Source organism: Arachis ipaensis, chromosome B10, assembly GCF_059453495.1.
Source record: "Arachis ipaensis isolate K30076 ecotype BB chromosome B10, ASM5945349v1, whole genome shotgun sequence".
NCBI lineage: Eukaryota > Viridiplantae > Streptophyta > Magnoliopsida > Fabales > Fabaceae > Arachis > Arachis ipaensis.
This window is the reverse complement of record NC_142435.1, coordinates 97327108-97350120: the sequence shown is the minus strand read 5'-3', so window position 1 is coordinate 97350120 and position 23013 is coordinate 97327108. Positions and strand designations below refer to the sequence as shown.

The 23013-nt window shown below is 39.6% G+C and overlaps 1 non-coding gene across 1 annotated transcript; it reads left to right on the top strand.

The window, feature by feature from the left end:
- The first annotated feature begins 15985 nt into the window (after positions 1–15985).
- Positions 15986–16089, top strand: LOC148580999 (small nucleolar RNA R71). Its single transcript, XR_015895859.1, has one exon. It is a non-coding gene; the product is annotated as a small nucleolar RNA R71 (small nucleolar RNA).
- The last annotated feature ends 6924 nt before the right edge of the window (positions 16090–23013 follow it).

The window sequence follows — 23013 nt, the reverse complement described above, 5'->3', positions numbered from 1 at the left end:
TTAATTCTCAGAATGTACTCTCCATCTATGCTTTTCATTCCCAAAGCTATGAACAACTAAACCCCTTTCATTGGGTTAGGGAGCTCTGTTGTAATTTGATGGATCAATATTAGTTTTCATTATTCTTCTTCTATCTTTTCTCTTGATTTTACTAGAAAGCTTTCAATCTTCATTCAATTGGGTAGTTATCTTGGAAAAGAAGCTATTCATACTTGGATCTCTTCGGAACTTTGGAAGAAGAATGAAGAGATCATGCTAGAAATGCTTTCTCATGTTGGACCAAATTGGGGTTTGGATGGATATAGTGACATATAATCCTACCAACACTTTAATTTGGAAATACATGTGGTATAATCAGTGACCATACTTCATCTCTTCTCATGAGCAATTGGCCAAGGAATTGGCTATTGATCAAGATTTGAGAGATTGAATTACCAAGAAATTAGAATTCGATCACTTAAGATTGCCAAGGAGATCAATGAATGCATTTATTGAGGAAGAGATGAAAATGAACTTGATCCGGAGAATGCAACATCTCCTAAGCCCAATGAATTCCCCATTTCTGATCTTACCCATTCTCTTTAAATTCTGTAATCTACTTTTATGAGCATCTTCCCCGTTCGCATTTAAGATTCTGCAATTTACTTTCCGCTATTTACATTCAGCTCTTTATTTCCAGCATTTACGTTTTCTGCTATTTACTTTACCGCTATTTAATTTTCTGCAAATCTCAAATCCAATTCTGCTTAGTTCAACTAGAACATTCCTCTAATTAAAGTTGCTTGACCAATCAATCCCTGTGGGATTCGACCTCACTCTATTGTGAGTTTTTACTTGACGACAATTCGGTATACTTGCCGAAGGAAAATTGTTGAGAGACAAGTTTCCGTGCATCAAGTTTATGGCGCTGTTGCCGGGGATTGATTTTGTATCAACAATGATTAAATTGGAGGATAACTAGATTGAGCATTTTTATTTTGTTTGATTTAAAATTCTGTTTGAGTAATTTACTTTCAGTTTTAGTTATTTTCTCCCCTTTCCCCTACTTTTTTTTAGTTGTTTACAATTCAGTCCACTAACCCACTAACTGTTTGATATATTGCATCACTCACACTAACAGCAATTCTAACAGAAATACTTTCTACATCTATTTCCTTGCTTGTGCCTTGTTGGTTGTATGACAGGGAGAAGAAGCGGGGCTTCAACTTCCTTTGATTCTGAACCTGAGAGGACCTTCTTTAGATTAAGGAGGGAAGCAAGAGGAAAACGAGTAGTTGGTGCAGAGGAAGAAGAGGAGTATTTTGAACCAAACATGGATGAAAATATAGAGAACCATCATGAAGAAGAGGCTCACAACCATGGCAGAGAAGGTCTAGCAAATCATGCTGGGCAGGAGAGAAGAGTTTTAGGCTCTTATATCAACCCAAACCCAAGAAACTGTGGGAGTAGCATTCAAAAGCCAACCATACATGCCAACAACTTTGAACTAAAGCCACAGCTCATCACCCTTGTTCAGAACAACTGTTCGTTCGGAGGAGGTGTCCAAGAAAACCCAAACCAATATTTAACCACCTTCCTGAGGATATGTGATACTGTGAAGTCTAACGGTGTTCATCCTGACACCTATAGACTACTCTTATTTCCCTTCTCACTCAAGGACAAGGCATTTAAATGGCTGGAGTCCTTCCCGAAGAAGAGCTTAACAACCTGGAAAGATGTGGTGAACAAATTCTTGGCAAGATTCTATCCTCCTCAAAGAATCAACAGGTTGAGAGCTGAGGTTCAAACTTTCAGGCAACAAGATGGTGAGACTCTCTACGAAGCATGGGAGAGGTTTAAGGACCTGACAAGAAGGTGTCCACCAGATATGTTCAATGAATGGGTGTAGCTACACATTTTCTATGAAGGCCTCTCCTATGAATCAAAGAAGGCAGTAGACCACTCATCCGGGAGATCTCTGAACAAAAAGAAGACCGTTGAGGAGGCCATAGATGTCATTGAGACTGTAGCAGAGAATGACTACTTTTATGCTTCTGAAAGAGGCAACACTAGAGGAGTGATGGAGCTAAACAATGTGGATGCATTGCTGGCCCAAAACAAGCTTATTACCAAGCAGCTGGCTGACCTCACCAAGAAGATGGAGAGGAACCAAGTAGCAGCAATCACCACCTCATCAACAACCCAAGAGGGGGTGAACGCAGAGGCAGAAGGTGAGCATGAACAAGCCAACTATATTGGAAACTCACCCAGGCAGACCCATGATCCATACTCCAAGACCTACAACCCTGGTTGGAGGAATCACCCAAACTTTGGGTGGGGAAATCAACAAGATCAAGGCCAAGATCAGAGACGTCACAACCCCAACAACCATGCAGCTCACCAACATTCCACACAGAGATCATACCAACACCACCCTAACAAAACCTCTCCACATCCATACCAAAAGCAAAATAACCCTTCTCATCCATCCAATCCCAACCCACCATTATCTGATGACAGACTCTCAAGGATTGAGACTCTGCTTGAAGGCATATGCAAAGAGATTCAAGATAACAAGGTGTTCAAAGAAGAGGTACGAGCCAATATCAAGAATCAGGAAGACACCATCAAGAGGCTGGAATTTCAAGTGGGATACCTCTCCGAGCAGATTCCCAAACCTATAGAGAGCTTCCCAAGTAACACAGAGAAAAACCCGAGAGGTGAAGCAAAGAAAGTAAGATGGGAAGATTGCAAGATGGTCACTATAAGTGATAAGGAGACTGAGGACGAACCGAACAAACCATTAGAACAACCTGAAGATACATCAGCAAAGAAACAGGAAGAGGAGCACCAAGCACCCAAAATATCACAGAAGGAACTGATAAGACTCTATGCACCTTTTTCCCAATTACTCAGTGGTGGTGTAGAGAAGAGAATATACTCAAGGTTTCTTGACATATTTGCATCTCTCCATGTAAACATACCATTCATCAAGGCCCTCCAACAAATTTCCTCATACATTAAGTACATGAAGGAGCTGCTGACTAGAAAAAGCTCACTCAAGGGAGGACAAACCATAGTGATGAATAAGGAGTGCAGTGCTCTCATTCAACCAGAGCTGCCTACAAAAAGGAAGGACCCAGGGAGTTTTCACATCCCCTGTGCCATAGGAGAAACAATGTTTAATAAAGGACTCTGCGATTTAGGAGCAAGCATCAACTTAATGCCTTTATCCCTTATGGAGAGGCTGCAAATCAATGAGCTGATGCCCACAGACGTAGTCATCAGGCTGGTGGACAAAACTCAAAAACAAGCAATTGGAGTGGTTGAAAACGTGCTGGTGAAGGTTGGAAAATACTTCCTGCCCACAGACTTTGTCATATTGGACATGGAAGAGAGTCACCTCCACCCAATCATATTGGGAAGACCATTCCTAGCTACAGCCAGAGCACTTATAGATGTGGAGCGAGGGGAGCTAGTTTTGAGGATCCATGATGAACAACTCACTTTCAATGTTTTCAAGCCCTCACAAGAAACAGATCAAGAGAACAAAGAACCAAGGAAAGATCACAGTGAGATACTGAAGGAAGAAAAAAGCACTGAAGCACAACCACCACATCTGGGAATCCCCTTGGTTGATGAACAAGGTGTTCAGAAGCTGACACAGCTCAAGGAAAATCAGGAGGAACCTAAACCACCAGGGTTATATGAGACCAGCAACAAAGTCTCCTTGGAAGAGGAGGTCACAAAGAGCAAGGCAACATCAAAAGGAACAAAGAATAAGGCACCTAGGAGGTGGAGGAACAAGAAGATCCCTACAGAGGACTTTTCTCCAGGGGATAAAGTGATCTCAGCTTAATTCCCTGCCATTCCCCCCGATCTTCCCACCATCCCATCTCAGCTACCTAAAGTTTTTACCATCAACAGAGTTCTCTCCTTAGAATATGTGGAGATCCTTGATGAAGCCAATGGAGATAGATTTACTGCAAGGGGGGAGGACTTGAAGCACTACCAACCACCCTGACAAAGGAAAAACGTCAAGCTAGTGACGCTAAAAGAGCACTTCATGGGAGGTAACCCATGTTTTATATGATTTTAGAATAGTGAATAATGCAAGAGTTCATGAAATCAAAATCAAACTTTGACATGCACTTAAATGTATCCTTGTATGCAGCACATAGTGAAGAACAAGTTTGGTATTCAAGGCATACTAAGAGAACATAAATGTAACCCATATTATGTCACTCTTAAGGCCTTGAACAAATCCTTTACACCACATGACACCAAACTAAGTTTGGTGTCACCAATGTTGCATACATGAAGATTCAGTTAGTCAGTTGGTTTGTACTCATGAATAAGCAAAATTTTTTATTTTTTTTTTGCCGTCACTATCCACACATTTAATAATCACACTTTTGTTATTATGTAGAAAAAATTGATGGGACAATTGAAAGGAGAAGTCTCGGCCACTTCATGAAGGGGGAGTACACACTTGTCTTCAAGGGGATTGCATTGGGAATTGTTGCCATGCAACATTGGAAAAAGAATAAGCTTGGAAACTGAACCAGCACCATCCTCAGACTGTGTATGAAAGCCAAAGTAGTCTTCGAGGACAGCAATCCAGACTGGGTAAATCCTGGGAGGCTAATTACGCTTCAGCGTCTAACTTATACGACACCTGCTCAACAACAAAGAAGACCTCAAATAGGGAAGCGAAAGCCAAAAGAAGGACCTCACCAAGAAGAGTCTCATCAAGAAAAACACCAACAAAGAGAATATTATGACCCAACCAACATAAACCTGAATCACATTCATGAAGCCATTGAGGAGCTAGCAAGGAGTTATATGGAGGGACAAGAACAACAACTGCATATTCAAGCTCAAAGGATGGATCGTCAAGAAGAGCTCCTTTCTAATTGGATGAATCAACAAGGAGAATGGCAAAAACAGCAAATGGAACACTATTCCCAGCTTACTCAAGCCATAAATCAAGTGACTGAAAGACAAGAGCAATAAGACAAGCGCCTTCAAGAACTCAATCAATGATGGCTAGCTCAACCGAAGGCATTCAATGAGTTCAGTGTACTGAGTGAAGGATGGTAACTACATAGGGAGGAGTTCTACATAAACACTCAAGCCAAGTTGAACTATATGTCCAGTCATATGCATAATCTGCACTCTGCAATCCCTAGGTATGATGAAGTCCAAAAAGAGCTAACAGAACAAGAGGAAAGGAAGGTGAAACAGCAGAAGGAAACACTGAAGAAAAAGATGGAAGATGCTGGCTTCTGGAAGAAGTTGATTGGAAAAAGCAAGGGAAGTGGGAGTGCAAGCACTCAAGAAAAATACAAAGAGGACGAACAAGAAGGAGAGCAGGAGCAACCCCATGAGTAAAAGGTGGTGGAGTTCCCTCATTGTCCCATCTTTTTCAAGTTTTAAATAAGGAAAATCATGTATGAAATAGAACATGCATTCATGGTAGTTTAGAATTTTTAATTCTGTTTTTAGTATTCTCCTTGCTTAGGTCTATGATTGCTAGTCAAATTGCCTGTTTTCAATTCCATCTTGCTTATTGTATGCCTGTCCTTTTAAGTTAAATGAAAAGAGAATGTGTGTGATGAAAAACCAGAGTGGAGTTCATATTGTGGAGTAAGTTCCTAAGTTGTGGTATGGTAATAGATTAGCTAAGCTGGTTCACCAATAAGGTGGGAAGGCAACTATCTATCCTGAATCATATGCTTGAAACACACCCCATGAAACTAGCTAAATAACAAGATCCTAATAAGAAAAAGGGAAAGAGAAAATGAAAGTTGAGAAATAAAAGAAAAAGAGTAAGAAATAAGGCTAGGCACCAATGGTTTGAATCTTGAGGCATGTGTCTGTGGTGCTCCTGTGTAAGGGATTTACTTGGATGAATAAGATCTCAGGGGTGCCTTATCACTTGGTAACTTGGGTTAACTAACCTGGGATTATCAGCTGAAAGTCCACTATCAAGAGTAACCCTTGCTACAGAACACTTAGTAACCCAAAGAGGTGCTAGACACCAAGGTCTCAAGAAAGAAAATAAACAAACCATGTGCCTATGGTGTGTATGTACAGGGGAAAGAGACTTGAGGGAGTAAGTCCTTAAGGGTGTCTTAACACCTAGCACCTTGAACCAACTAGTTCGGGAGTGCTGGCTGAAAGCTTATCTTAAAGAGTCGCCCCCTCACAGAGCACTTAGCCTAAGAGCACAAGCAAACCCTGAAAACAACAAAAGGATCAATGAATAAAAGTCTCATAGGGTGCAATCAAGTGAGTATTCCAGGACATGATAAAGGTCTGAAAGCCAGTAAAGGAATGAACCTAAGTTGCTATGCATGAAATCCCATAAAACCAAGAACATGACTTCCACAATAATGATTCATTCATCTTGTCATTTCATTCATCATTCTCTTGTTCCAGTACTTGCTTAGGGACAAGCAAGCTTTAAGTTTGGTGTTGTGATGCCAGGGCATTTTTTGGCCAGTTTCACTGACCTTTTTTTTACTGTTTTAGGGTAGTTTCATGCATTTTCTTAGGAAATAAGCAAGTTTTGGGTAGAATTTCACTTACATCTTGATTCAAGCTAACATTGTGTAGTTTACATGATTTCATGAGAATTACGCAAGAATTGAATGACAAATTGGATGATGCATGTCTCATGATTTGGATTAGAACTTTGATGCACTCTATTGCTTGATTTCAGGACAAAGGAAGCAAGGAAGAACCACGTTAGCAGCCACGTTAGTCTAACTAACGTAACCACTAACGTGGAATGGGGGCTAGCTTGCAACGTTAATGAAAAAAGTAATCGCCAATAACGTCCTCGAAGCCATCATAGCCCACGTTAAGAGTCACGTTAACTAAGTTAACGTGAACTCTAACATGGAAGAAGAAAATGAAGCCAACATTAGTAACACTCACCTTTGTCACTAACGTTGGACCAAGCTCATATTGGCCACATTAAGAGCCACGTTAACTCAATTAACGTGGACTCTAACGTGGGGAAGCAAAAGAATAGCCAATGTTAGTGACACTCACCTTTGTCACTAACGTTGGACTAAGCCACTTTGAGCCACGTTAGTTGCCACGTTAACTTAGTTAACATGGAAGCTAACGTGGAGGGAGCAAGAATCGCCAACGTTAGTGACACTCACCTTTGTCACTAACGTTGGAATGAGCCACTATGAGCAACATTAACTCCCATGTTAACTTAGTTAACGTGGAAGCAAATGTGGATGAAGGAATGATGAGCCAACATTAGTGACACTCACCTTTGTCACTAACGTTGGAGATGGCTATCTGATAAACCACTATTTTATGGTTTATCTTGTGCTCAATTGAGTGGTTTTTATCTACTCTTTACCCACTTATTCATACTATTGCATGGTTTTACATTTGCCTTCCTAATTATGTGCTTTAATTGAAAACATGTTTCTTTGGACTTATCTTTGCTAATATTAATCCTCTCTTGTTACCATTAGATGCCTTGATATGTGTGTTAAGTTCTTTCAGAGATTACAGGGCAGGAATGGCTCAGAGGATGGAAAGGAAGCATGCTTTTGTGGAGGGTAGAAACGTGCCAGAAACTTGCTTTCCACCTCATCCCATGTTGTTAGACTCCCCCTTGGGAATGATTCCATCCACTTAGCTGCTTTGTCCCTAAGTGAAAATGGGAACAAAAGCAGTTTATAGGCATCTTCCTGGACTCCATTGGACTTCACAGTGTCACAAATTCTCAGGAATTTTGTGAGATGTTGGTTGGGATCTTCGTTAGCACTCCCACCAAATGAACAATGATTCTCCACAAGCGATATGAGCTGTGGTTTGAGCTCAAAATTGTTGGCCTGAATGGGTGGCTTCTGAATGCTGCTACCACAATTCCCAGAGGTTGGGTTTATGTATGAACTAAGAACCCTCCTCTCAGGAATGGCATTGTTTCCATCAGCCCTCTCATGGTTGTGAACTTCTCTATCCATGTTGAGATCTAGAGCTTCCTCAAAATTGTCCTCAGATTCTCCTTCAGATTCTTCTTCTCCCAGTACTCTCTTCCCTCTTGCTTCCCTTCTAAGTCTATGAAGGGTCCTCTCTGGTTCAGTATATGGAGGAGTTGATGTCTCTCCTCTCCTACCTGTCATACAAGAACACAGCACAGGCAACAAACAAGTGAAATACTCTTGGTTAATGGAAGAGTATGGTTAGAGCAATTGAGGAATTAATTCAAACAGTTAGTGAGTCAGTGAGTTAGTTGCTTGAATTTAAAGGCATAAAGAAAGAAAGCATGTAACAAAGTGCAGAAATTAAAATTCAACAAGTAACTTGTACTGAATTAATCAAAACAAAAAAAAAATGCTCAATCTAGTTAACTTCCAATTGGAGAATTGTCAATCGAAAACCAATCCCCGGCAACGGCGCCATAAACTTGATGCGCATAAACTTGTTATGCTACGATTTAGGAAATTGCACGATCGGCAAAATTCCTTCCGGCAAGTGCACCGGTTATCGTCGTCAAGTAAAAACTCACAATAGAGTGAGGTCGAATCCCACAAGGATTGGTTGAGTGAGCAATTCGGATTAGAAGTGTGTTCTAGTTGAGCGGAATCAAGATTTAGATGAGAATTTGCGGAATGTAAAATTGGCGGGAAACGTAAATGACAAGGAATTGAAATGGCGGAATCTTAAATTGCATGAATTAAAGAGCAGAATGTAAATTTGCTGAAAGTAAAAGGGAATGGGGGTGATTGCAAGAATTGAGTTGCGGAATGTAAAGAGAAATAGGAAATCAGAAATGGGGAATTCATTGGGTGTTAGGAGATATTGAGATCTCCGAATCAAAGCATGAATATCTCTTCTTCAACCAATGCGTTCATTAAATTTTGCTTGGCAATCTTATATGATTGGATCCCAATCCCTTGGCTCACCAATTCTCTCTAAAAACAAACAAATTCCCAATCCCTTGGTTTAAATGTTCATAAGAAGAGATGATGCTCATTCACTGATTATACCACACAGTTTCATGAACCACAATTTGGTAGGATTACATGTCACAATATCCATCCAAACCCCAATTCAATTCACTGTGAGAAAGCTTCTCTAGCATGAATCCTCCATTCCTTTCCCAAGGTTCCGAAGGATTCCAATTATGGGTAGTTTCTTTCCCAAGACAACTACCCAATGGAATTAGAACGAGAAGCTTTCTAACAAAATTTAAGAGAAAAGATTGAAGAAGAAGATAAACTATTATTGATTCATTGAATTACAATAGAGCTCCCTAACCCAATGAAGGGGTTTAGTGAGTCATAGCTCTGAATTCAATTACAAAGATATGAAAACTAGCTAAAAGTGAAGGTAAAAGTCCTTTCTAACTTAAATTCTACCCTATTTATACACTTTCTATATTGAGCTTCTGTTGAGTTTCTTGGGCTTTGAGGCCTCTCCCTGCTTTCCTTTTGCCTTGGGTTTATGATCCAAAATCTTGATGAGGTTGTTGATCCAAATTCTGTAACATTCATTGAGCCAACTGGAGAAACGTGGAAATGGAAAGAGCAACCCTGGAGGAGAAAAGTTGTCGAACACGTTTAAGCTCCAATTTGAGGTCAAACTGGAGCTTAAACGTGGAAATGGCTCCCTGGTGCACTTCCCCTTTCTGGCGTTTAACCTCCAGTTTAAGGTTAAACTGGAGGTTAAACGTGGAACTCCTTGCTGAGTGGCATTCTCATTCTGGCGTTTAACTTCCAGTTTGAGGTCAAACTGGAGGTTAAACGTGGAATGCTTCTTTGGTGAGACTTTCCATTCTGGCGTTTAACCTCCAGTTTAAGGTTAAACTGGAGGTTAAACTTCAATTCCAGCATTTCTTAGCCTTCATGATTCTGGCGTTTAAGCTCCAGTTTAGGCTTAAACTGGAACTTAAACTCCACATGTGATATTCAAGCTTCCTTTATTGATTTTGTTGCTTCCTTGCTTAGCCTCTTCTTCCCTGAAATCATCCAAACAATTGCATCAAAGTCTTGCAAAATTTCATGAGAAATCTTCCATTCATAGCATTCAAGTAATATAACTAAAACTCATGGAATTTGCATCAAAATCATATTGTTTGGATGGTTCATTGCTTTGTTCTTCATTTAACCCTTTTTGGTTACTTTAAGCTCAAGAAAATGCATAAAACAACTAAAACTAACAGAGAAATGCTAGTGAAACTAGCCTATGATGCCTTGGCATCACAACACCAAACTTAATACTTGCTTGTCCCTAAGCAAGTCCTGAGTTATTTGAGAAGAAAGTATGAAACAGAAAGCAATTACATTGGCTATATTAGCAAGCATTTGAAGTTCATCAGAAGGGTTTTATGCAGAAAGTTGCAGCATCACTTTTTCATACTTATCAGGTAGGATTATCACTTTTTCATTGCATCCATCAAACACTGCTATGGCCTCTTGTTATTCTTATGTCTTTGGCACTTTTCTTTTCTTTGTTTTTCTTTTCTTTTTCTTAGAGCTCCTTTGCTCCCTGTTTGCTTAGTGTCATGTGTTGCACAAGCCTTTGGCATTTTCTTTTTCTTATCAGTGCTCTACACATATCCACTTTAGGCATTTTAGTTCACATTTCTTCTTGAGACATTGGTGCCCAGCACCTCTTTGTGTGACTAAATGTTTTGTATTTAGGTTGCTCTTGATAATGGACTTTTGGTTGATAATCCCGGGTTAGTTAACCCAAGTTACCGAGTGTTGAAACACTCCTCAGAACCTATTCATCCAAGCATATCCTTAATACATAAACACCACAGGCATTTGTCTCAGAAGTTCAAACCATTGGTGCCTAGCTTATTTTCTCAAATTTTTTTTTTTTTTTTTTTTTTTTTTTTGCTTTTTGGTTGCCTTTTTCAGTGGCTTTTTCTTCTTCTTTTTCTTTCTTTTTCATGGCCAAAGACATTTATTCATCAAGATCCATAGACAGTTTTCAATTTCTACATAAAAAAAAATTGATAATTCTACACTCTAATTCCAGTGATCTGACTAAACAATCAAGCATGCATACCACCACTTAATTCTACTTAATTTTGTCACTAATTTAGCCAAGTTACTTTTGTTCAAACTTTTCTTTTATTTTTGGAAACAGAACAAGCATGGCAAGCATTTGTTTAAGAAGGTGAAGTTATATCCAAACATCTAGGCATTCACTTTATTCAAAGCAATAAACAGACACACATACTAGAGACTTCACATTAAAACTTAAATGACTCATAATGAAAGAAAGCTCATAAAGACAATCCACCAATGATCATTTGATTATTAAGGAATGAGACCACCTCTTATTTATTGCTTGGTTCTTCTTAATTCTTGGGATCCTGCTTCTTCTTGCTTCCTGCCTCTTTTTGACTACTTGTGCTTCCTTTGTCCTTTCTTATAAGCTTTTTCCAGAATCCAGCCTTTTTCATGGTTTCTTCCACTCCTTTTTCAAGGATCATTGCCTTGTTTATTTCTCCTTCTTTCCTCCCTTTGAAATACTCATCAAAAGCTGGGAATGCTGGGTCCATCTTGTGTAGATGTTCCCCTATGTAGTTAAGCTTGATTTGCAAACTGATGTTGTAATCAGCTTGGACTGAGTATCTTGCATTCTGTAAAGTGGTGGCTTCCTTGATTGCCAAGACATTGGCATCTTGGTGTTGGCATATGTGGCTGAAGGATTCCTGTAAGTGTAAATTCTGTTCCCTTTGCAGATCGAAGAATCTTGATTCAAAGTTCCTTTGCATATCCATCATTTTTAGGTGAAAGTCCTCTTGTCTCTCCTGAGACCTCATGTATTGTTGAGACATTCCTTCCATGATTTCCTGCATTCTGCTCATATCCATGGGGTCTCTGGGAATTCGTTGTCTTCTTTCTGGAATTGCTTGCTCTTCTTGCTCTTCTTCTCTGTCTTCTCCTTCCTGTCTTTCTTGTTCTGCTTCTTGCTCGGCTTCCACTTGTTGCCCTTCTTCATTTCTTCTTCTTGTATGTCTTGGAGGAGTTGGGCCAAGAGTCATTCTGTACGCAGTTATGGCCAATCCAGGATATAGCCAATTAGGTCTTTCATCCTCAAGTGGTACTTGGGCATCGATGCATAGTCTAATGATAGTGCTAGGGAAGTGGAGCCAGGATTCAGGGTCACTTTTCTCACTAAACTCTTGTATCTGTTCAGCAATGAGTTTATGAACTTTGATCTCCCCTCCCACCATAATGCAATGTAGCAAGATGGCTCTTTTAGGGACTATTTCTGAAGAGTTTGCAGTGGGTAGGATGGATCTCCTAACTATTGCATACCACCCTTTAGCTTCAGGTGTTAGGTCTCCCCTTCTCAAGACTCTTGGAGCCCCTCTTGTTTTTCTCACCCATTCAGCTCTGATGGCACAAAGGTCTTCAGCAATAGTTGCATAGTCAGGTTCTCCTATCATCCTTTCTTCATAACTTGCTTGGCTGAAATGTATGTTTTTCAGGCCAAGGGTTTTCATGATTGCTTTGGGACTGAAGTCAACTTCCACCCCTCTCACATAGCTTTTGTATGTGGGTTTCTTGGTTGGATCCTCCCTTACTGCATTTGCATAAAACTCTTTCACCAAGTTGATGTTGATTTTAGTGATTGGCTTAGTCAGGAGCTCCCACTTCCTCTTTTTGATCTTTTCCCAAACACCTGGGAACTCATCCTTTTCAAGGTCAAAGGGAACCTCAGCTAGTATCGTTTTAGGTCTCATCCATTCGGCTTGAATCTCATGGAAAACTGATCTGTATCTCCATGCATCGAATTCCCTGTTTTCCTCCATTGGCTGCTTGTCTTTTCTCCTTTTGTGGCTAGATGAAGCTGCCATTGGTTCTTTAGTTTTGGTAAGTGACAAGCTAAAGTTGACAAGGTGAAACAAGAAGTGTTGTTGGAAGTGTGAGGAGGTTGTTTTCGGCAAGAGATAGTTTATGCTATGATGAAGGAAATGTGCATGAAGGAGATTTGGTGGTGTTGAACTTGTTCCCCAAGTGGTTCTTTATAGTACCCGTAGGTTCAAAATGGACGGCTAGGGTGATTTGTGCAGGATGGCTTGATGGTAAATATATGAATTAGGGAGAAGGACAAATTGCTTTTCATTTTCTTGGAAGTATTCTGGGTGCATTAGGTTGTACATGTAGCTATCTTTTCTTGCAGAACTTCCTTTTCCCATGTGTTAGTTTCAAAGACTTGTGAATTTTCTTTTTGACCAAGCATCGTACCTCCCTTTGTCTTTTTCCTCCATTTTTGTCTTTTCTTTTGTACCTGCACAAACAAACAAGTTTGCTATCATTTTTCGGTCCATGTGAATTATGAATAGTACTTGCACATGTAAATCAATAATTGTTTTTATGAGCTTATAGCCGTGACTTCTACATGTATGCACACTTATTATTTGGACACCAAACTTAGTGTTTGGTCAAGTCTCCTGATGACATGAAATCCATATTGGTTGTCCTTAATGAATGTGCTTAATTCTAATAAATCATAGTCACCTTGGCTCTTTGATTCTAAACAAAGTTACTACCCTAAGTAATTGAAACCAAAGTATTTAAACATGCGAATGGTATACTTGTCATGAATTTTGAAATCCAGAGGAACTTCTTGCTTTTCATAAACTGTGTTCAGAGGAACACCAAACTTAATGTTTGGTCGTGCACCTTGAATGAAAGATGGAATCCAATTTGAGTAAGATTTGGGAGTGCCTTCAGGCACACCAAACTTAGAGACCAATTGTAATTTACATGCAAAGTTTAGTGCACTTTATCAATAGTTGTCCTGAGGATTCAAGTTCATGCATAAGAAACCATGCTTTATTAGATGTAAAGCAAAGCACTAAAGATTAAGGATACTAAAAACATGGGTTGCCTCCCATGAAGCGCTTCTTTAACGTCACTAGCTTGACGGTTGTCCCTTGTTAGGGTGGATTGTAGTGCTTGACGTCTTCTCCTCTCACTATGCAAACGTCCCCACTTGATTCCTTCATGACCTCTAAATGTTCCATAGAAAGAACTTTCCTGATTGTGAATACTTGAGGGCGCTGGGAAGGAATTGTTTTGAGGCCAGGTGGGATTGGCGGATAATGACTTGATATCACTTTATCTCCCGGAGAGAAACCTTCAGTGGGAATTTTCTTGTTTCTCCACCCTCTTGGCAATTTCTTGACAATTCTTCCCTTTTTCTTGAAGCTTTCTTCATTGTCCCTTATGTCAGGAGGATCCTTCTGATCTGTTTCCACTGATTCTTGTGGCTTTAACTCTTGCAACTCTTGTTTGCCTTCCAAGGACTGTTTTAGAGTTTCAGCTGCTGGATTACTTTCCTCCAAACACAGATGGCTACTATCATCCTTAGGCTTTTCAGGTTCTGGTTCAGGCTCAGATGCAGGTTTGAAAACTTTGAAAATGAGCTGTTCATCATGTATTCTCAGAATTAGCTCTCCTTGTTCTACATCTATGAGTGCTCTAGCAGTGGCTAGAAATGGCCTCCCCAGAATGATGGGGTGTAGGTAGCTTTCCTCCATGTCCAAAATGACAAAGTCTGTAGGGAAAAAATAATTTCCCACTTTCACCAGCACATTCTCAACTACCCCTTCAGCTTGCTTCTGAGTTTTGTCAGCCAGTTGTATGATTACATCAGTGGATCTCACCTCATTCAGTTGTAGCCTCTTCATAAGAGTTAGAGGCATCACATTTATGCTAGCTCCTAGATCACAGAATCCTCTGTCAATTTTTGTTTCTCCTATGATGCAAGGAATATGAAAACTTCCTGGGTCTGTTTTCTTAGAGACTGTGTCCTTTTTTATGAGAGCACTGCATTCTTTGTTCATTGTTACCGTTTGTCCTCCCTTCAAAACTCTTTTCTTGCTTAACAATTCCTTTAAATACTTGATGTGTGTAGGCATTTGAATGAGAATCTCAAGAAAGGGAATATTGACATGGAGAGAGTTAAATGTTTCTAAAAACCTTGAATAGGTTTTCCCTTTTTCATCTCCTCCTAACCTCTGAGGAAATGGTGCTTTTGGTTGGTATATTTCCAGCATGCCTTTTTGCAGTTCCTTGGCTTGCTCAGTTTCACCTTCCTGCTTAGCTTCCTCCACACCTTCCTTTAATATGGTGATGGCCTTGCATTCTTCCCATCTCACTCTCTTTTGTTCCCCTTTTGGATTCTTTTCTGTGTCACTAGGGAACACTGTAGTTGATTTCGGGGTCTGTTGAGATAGCTCTCCTACTTGAGACTCCATCCTCTTGAGTTTTTCACCATGGTTCCTTAAGGTAGCTCTCACATCATCCCTGAAGCTTTTCAATTCGGTTATGTCTTGACTCATGGTTGCCATCATTTCTTCTATCCGGTTTAATTGATCTTGAAATTGTTGGTTCGGATTAGGTTGGGTAGGTTGATTATTTTGGCCATGATATGGTGGTTGTGAGTAAGTGTTTTGTGTGGCTTGGTATGATCTTTGGTTGGAATTTTGGTATGTGGAATTGTTATGTTGGTTGTGGTTGTAAGGTTTGTGGTTTTGTGGTTGGGTTTGTTGGTTTCCCCACCCAAAGTTTGGGTGGTTTTCCAGCCTGGGTTGTAAGTGTTGGAATGTGGATCATATGATTGCCTTTGTTGGTTTCCCACATAGTTGGCCTCTTCCCAATCACCTCCTTCAATGCTTACTTCCTCTTGATCTTGTGTGTGTATTGCAGCCACTTGCTTTGTTTCTAATTGCCTGGTAAGCTCTGCTAGTTGCTTGGCAAACACCTTGTTTTGGGCTAGAATTGTATCAACATGGTTCAGCTCCATGACTCCCTTAGTGTTGTGCCTTTCTGATGCATAGTAGTACTCATTCTCAGCCACTGTCTCAATCACTTCAATGGCCTCTTCCACAGTCTTTTTCCTGTTCAATGAACCTCCTGATGAATGGTCCACAGCCTTCCTTGATTCATAAGAGAGTCCATCATAGAAAATATGCAATTGCACCCAATCATGGAACATGTCTGGTGGGCATTTCCTTGTCAAATCCTTGAATCTCTCCCATGCCTCGTAGAGAGTTTCACCATCTTGTTGTCTAAAAGTCTGAACCTCAGATCGAAGCCTATTGACCTTTTGTGGAGGGTAGAAACGTGCCAGAAACTTGCTTTCCACCTCATCCCATGTTGTTAGACTCCCCCTTGGGAATGATTCCAGCCACTTAGCTGCTTTGTCCCTAAGTGAAAATGGGAACAAAAGCAGTTTATAGGCATCTTCCTGGACTCCATTGGACTTCACAGTGTCACAAATTCTCAGGAATTTTGTGAGATGTTGGTTGGGATCTTCGTTAGCACTCCCACCAAATGAACAATGATTCTCCACAAGCGATATGAGCTGTGGTTTGAGCTCAAAATTGTTGGCCTGAATGGGTGGCTTCTGAATGCTGCTACCACAATTCCCAGAGGTTGGGTTTATGTATGAACTAAGAACCCTCCTCTCAGGAATGGCATTGTTTCCATCAGCCCTCTCATGGTTGTGAACTTCTCTATCCATGTTGAGATCTAGAGCTTCCTCAAAATTGTCCTCAGATTCTCCTTCAGATTCTTCTTCTCCCAGTACTCTCTTCCCTCTTGCTTCCCTTCTAAGTCTATGAAGGGTCCTCTCTGGTTCAATATATGGAGGAGTTGATGTCTCTCCTCTCCTACCTGTCATACAAGAACACAGCACAGGCAACAAACAAGTGAAATACTCTTGGTTAATGGAAGAGTATGGTTAGAGCAATTGAGGAATTAATTCAAACAGTTAGTGAGTCAGTGAGTTAGTTGCTTGAATTTAAAGGCATAAAGAAAGAAAGCATGTAACAAAGTGCAGAAATTAAAATTCAACAAGTAACTTGTACTGAATTAATCAAAACAAAAAAAAATGCTCAATCTAGTTAACTTCCAATTGGAGAATTGTCAATCGAAAACCAATCCCCGGCAACGGCGCCATAAACTTGATGCGCATAAACTTGTTATGCTACGATTTAGGAAATTACACGATCGGCAAAATTCCTTCCGGCAAGTGCACCGGTTATCGTCGTCAAGTAAAAACTCACAATAGAGTGAGGTCGAATCCCACAAGGATTGGTTGAGTGAGCAATTCGGATTAGAAGTGTGTTCTAGTTGAGCGGAATCAAGATTTAGATGAGAATTTGCGGAATGTAAAATTGGCGGGAAACGTAAATGACAAGGAATTGAAATGGCGGAATCTTAAATTGCATGAATTAAAGAGCAGAATGTAAATTTGCTGAAAGTAAAAGGGAATGGGGGTGATTGCAAGAATTGAGTTGCGGAATGTAAAGAGAAATAGGAAATCAGAAATGGGGAATTCATTGGGTGTTAGGAGATATTGAGATCTCCGAATCAAAGCATGAATATCTCTTCTTCAACCAATGCGTTCATTAAATTTTGCTTGGCAATCTTATATGATTGGATCCCAATCCCTTGGCTCACCAATTCTCTCTAAAAACAAACAAATTCCCAATCCCTTGGTTTAAATGTTCATAAGAAGAGATGATGCTCATTCACTGATTATACCACACAGTTTCATGAACCACAATTTGGTAGGATTACATGTCACAATATCCATCCAAACCCCAATTCAATTCACTGTGAGAAAGCTTCTCTAGCATGAATCCTCCATTCCTTTCCTAAGGTTCCGAAGGATTCCAATTATGGGTAGTTTCTTTCCCAAGACAACTACCCAATGGAATTAGAACGAGAAGCTTTCTAACAAAATTTAAGAGAAAAGATTGAAGAAGAAGATAAACTATTATTGATTCATTGAATTACAATAGAGCTCCCTAACCCAATGAAGGGGTTTAGTGAGTCATAGCTCTGAATTCAATTACAAAGATATGAAAACTAGCTAAAAGTGAAGGTAAAAGTTCCAAAAGTTCCCTCTAACATAAATTCTATCCTATTTATACACTTTCTATATTGAGCTTCTGTTGTGTTTCTTGGGCTTTGAGGCCTCTCCCTGCTTTCCTTTTGCTTTGGGTTTATGATCCATAATCTTGATGAGGTTGTTGATCCAAATTCTGTAACATTCATTGAGCCAACTTAGTGATAATCAAATAATGACACATGACTCAATAAATTGCGGTTTCAAACTCATCAATCCTTCAGGCCCAATCCCATAAACCATGATATTCAATTGGGTTTCATACCAGAGTAAGTTTAAGTTAATGTTTGTGCTCAAAGACTAACTTAAACCGCAATATTTTTGGCCCAGAAACCTTTTCCAAGAGTGGCGTTTAAGTTGCAGTTTAAGCTTAAACTGCAGCTTAAACGCCAGACACTTCCAGTGAGGCCTTTTGTAGAAGCACGTTTAAGCTTCAGTTTAAGGTTAAACTGAAGCTTAAACGTGGAAATGGAAGAAGGCAGCCCTGGAGAGTCATGTAGTCGAACACGTTTAAGCTTCAGTTTAAGGTTAAACTGAAGCTTAAACGTGGAGATAGGAAGGGCAGCCCTGGAGGTCGAACACGTTTAACCTCCAGTTTGAGGTCAAACTGGAGGTTAAACGTGGAAGCTTAGAATGGTGGCCCTGGAGGTCGAACACGTTTAACCTCCAGTTTGAGGTCAAACTGGAGGTTAAACGTGGAAGCTTAGAATGGTGGCCCTGGAGGTGTCGAACACGTTTAACCTCCAGTTTGAGGTCAAACTGGAGGTTAAACGTGGAAATGGAAAGAGCAACCCTGGAGGAGAAAAGTTGTCGAACACGTTTAAGCTCCAGTTTGAGGTCAAACTGGAGCTTAAACGTGGAAATGGCTCCCTGGTGCACTTCCCCTTTCTGGCGTTTAACCTCCAGTTTAAGGTTAAACTGGAGGTTAAACGTGGAACTCCTTGCTGAGTGGCATTCTCATTCTGGCGTTTAACTTCCAGTTTGAGGTCAAACTGGAGGTTAAACGTGGAATGCTTCTTTGGTGAGACTTTCCATTCTGGCGTTTAACCTCCAGTTTAAGGTTAAACTGGAGGTTAAACTTCAATTCCAACATTTCTTAGCCTTCATGATTCTGGCGTTTAAGCTCCAGTTTAGGCTTAAACTGGAACTTAAACTCCACATGTGATATTCAAGCTTCCTTTATTGATTTTGTTGCTTCCTTGCTTAGCCTCTTCTTCCCTGAAATCATCCAAACAAATGCATCAAAGTCTTGCAAAATTTCATGAGAAATCTTCCATTCATAGCATTCAAGTAATATAACTAAAACTCATGGAATTTGCATCAAAATCATACTGTTTGGATGGTTCATTGCTTTGTTCTTCATTTAACCATTTTTGGTTACTTTAAGCTCAAGAAACTGCATAAAACAACTAAAACTAACAGAAAAATGCTAGTGAAACTAGCCTAAGATGCCTTGGCATCAAATTACAACTCAAAAGGAGCAAATAGAAGGAAGAATAGAAAACTGCAACTCAACAGGTTGTATCTATTCTTGATCCTTGTTGTTATGTAATGATTTAATTCAGAGAGTCCTTTATGTCTGGCTGGAATGATTATTTAGTTGCAAGTGGAAGTACATGTTGAAGAAAGCTATCTGCATAATTTTTGCTTGAAAGTTATCTGCATAATAATTGTCATCACTCATTAACTTGAATACTTTGTTTTATTTTCCCTTGCTGTTTGAATAAAAGAAAGATGTTTGATTTAGAAAAGCAATTGTTCAATGTTGCAAAAGTTAGAATGAAAGTTAATGGTGGTGTGTGTTTGATTCAATTGATAGCTCATAGAATAAATGCTGAAGAATGACTTGTTACTTGAAGCTTAAGCCAGTTTGCTGCTATGATCCTTTAATTAATGAAAGCCCCTTGAAAATAAACCAAAACAGAAAAAAAAAGAAAGAAGAAAAAGCCAAAAGTTGGCAAAGAAACAAACAATAAGGCTAGACACCAATAGCTTGGACCCTAGGACATATGCCTATGGTGTTTATGTAATAGGATATGCTTGGACAAGTAGGTTCTAAGGAGTATTTTAAAACTTGGCAACTTAGATAAACTGATTTGGAATTGTCAACTGAAAGTCCACAATAAAGAGCAACCTAGCTACAAAACATTTAGTGATCCAAAGAGATGCTGGGCATCAATGATCCTAGGAAGAAAAAGGTGAGCCATGTATCTGTGGTAAAGAAATGTTGAGTGAAATTAAGCCAAAGGCCACTGCAGCATTTGCCACCAAGCCTTTAATAAGTAATAAGCTCTGAAATGCAAAATAAAGAAGAAAAAGCTAACAAGGGAAATAAGCAAAAAGGTAAGGAATTATAGCAGCAACCTTGGTGAACCCTTAAGGAAACATAGTTTGTTTTGACAGCAAGTAATAAATGAGTTACTTTTGATCTGCATAAAACCCCATAACCCAAATTTAACTATTTGCCTAATAAGGACATGCATACTTATCTATTTCATTCTATCTTCTCTTATATTTAAGTACTTGCTTGGGGACAAGCAAGTTTTAAGTTTGGTGTTGTGATAACAAGTCATCTTAGCCTAGTTTCACTAGCCTTTTTCTTTGTTTTTATTAGGTTTTATGCACTTTCTTGCATTCTAAGTAAGTAATTTGGAATGAAAATGCATGACTTCTTTGAATCAAACAACCACCATGTAATTGATGCTAAATCATGAGGTTTAAGCTAAATTTAATTGATTTTTTTTACGATTTATAAACCTTGTGAATTTAGTGATACTTTGATTGGTTGTTTTGATTAATTGTAGGTGAAGAAAGAAGAAAATAAGAAAAGCGTGGCTTAAGAAGCGTGTCCAAGGAAAGAAAAAGCGTGGCAAAAATCAAAGAAGAGTGAAAGCTAAGTTAAGAAAGCAAACTAAGCTTCACAAGGAATAAAAGGAGAAGGCAAGGTACAAAGCTCAGTTCACTTAGTGAACTGAGCACTAAAGAAAGCAAGGAGGCAACATGAAGCTCAGTTCACAAATTGAGCTTTATCGGGGGCTTTCAAGAATTAATTCAAAGAAAATTCCCATGAATGAAGCCACCAAGTTTTGAACTCATGAGCTAAAGGAAGCAAGGAACGCTCCTTGCAAGGAAAATGAGAAGAAAATAGCCAAAATACCTCCTCCATGGTTCGAACTTGGAACCACACGCTACTTAGCTTGGAAGGAAAATGAACTAACATGCTTGGGCCAAGTTTCGAACTTGGGAACTCTTTGGAACACAAGGGAGAAGCGCCACCAAGCTAGAAAGAAAATGAGCCAAGATGCACTCCAAGAGGATCGAACCAGGGAGCTTCATGAAGAGACAAGGAGGAGCGCCCACTCGTCCAAAGGAAAATTGCTTCAGACCTCCTCCACCAGGATTCGAACCTGGGACATTGAGGCCGAAAGCTAAGCGCTGCATGGAGAGCACAGTTGGTTTTTCCAATTGAGCACTACCTCCCCCCAAGCTCCCCACACTTTGGCGCACAATTTTGCACACCAAGGGGGCTGTGACACGCAAATTGACGCAACAAGGAGCAAGTCTAGCGCACACTTGACATGGCCTAGAGCTCAGTTCAAAATTCCAACTGAGCTCTAGTGTCACGCAATCAACCAAGGCTGGGACGCGCACCATACTTGACACGGGCAACAACAATTGAATGCTCAGTTTGGTTTTCCAACTGAGCTTGCCCCTGGGAGGTGCACTTGGGCTGAAAATTGAATTAAAAATCCAACTTAATTTATTTCTTCACAAAATCAAAAGCCCATCCAAATTCCAAAATTCAAGAATAGAAAGTGTATAAATAGGAGCTAGTTTGATGTAATTAGGGCCTTTAGACTTTACTTTGAATTTTCCTTTTTAATTGTCATTTTCATTTTTGAGCTTTTTTTTTACTTTTGAATTTGGATCTTAGAGAATTTGGAAGGAGAATTGATCTCTCTTCTTCCTGGTTCTTGCTTGAGCACTCTTTACTTTTCTTGCTTTTGATCTTGGGTGAAGAATTGAAGAACTTCTGTTTCAATCTCACCTTGAGATCTCTTGTTTACTTTCTCTGCATAATTGAATTTCCATTTCTGTTTACTTTACTGCTTCATCTTCTCTTTAATTCTGCAATTTACTTTTCTTTATCTCCTTTGCAATTGTTCTTGTTGGATCAAGGAAGGATTTGAGATCTAGACTCATTATCTAGTCTCTTCCACTCCTGAGATCTTCAACCTCTTTTAAATTGATGCAAATTAAGCATTGCTCATTCTCTGTTTTTAAATTCTCAAAGCATTTTTACTTCTCTGTTGAGATCTAGTTTAATTCAATTAATCCTCTACTCTTCTATTTATTGCAATTTACTCTTGCTTGTTTAATCTCTGCAATCTCCATTCCCAATTCCTTTTATGATTCAAGCAATTTGCATTTCTTGCACTTTAAGCTTCAGTTATTTACATTTCTTGCAATCTAAGTTTCTGCAATTTACCTTACTTGTTCTTTAAGATTCAGCACATTTACTTTCCTGCTCTTTCATTTACTGCAATTTCCCCTTCTCCCTTTACATTTCAAGCAATTCAGTTTCTGCAAATTACAAACCACTCAACCAATACTTGATTCGCTTGACTAAATCAACCACTAAACTAAAATTGCTCAATCCTTCAATCCCTGAGAGATCGACCTCACTCATGTGAGTTATTATTACTTGATGCGACCCGATACACTTGCCGGTGAGTTTTGTGGTGGATCATTTTCCACACATCAAGTACCTAAAGGTTGGATGAACAAGAAAATTTCTACTGAAGTCCTCTCACCTGGCATGAGAGTTGTCTTCACTAAGAATCTAGTCCTACCACATACAGTGAGTCGTGTCCTATCTCTAGAGCATGTAGAGCTCATTCATGAGAAGACAGGAAGAAGATTCACTGTAAAGGGCAAAAATATGATCCCATACTCACCTCCGTATGGAGTTAAAGGTCAAGCTAGTGACGTTAAAGAAGCGCTTGTTGGGAGGCAACCCAACCTTACTCAACCATATTTTATTTTTTTTCTTTCAGTTGTCAGAGTCATGATCATATGCATCAGTCAAGAGACAGAATTTCACAG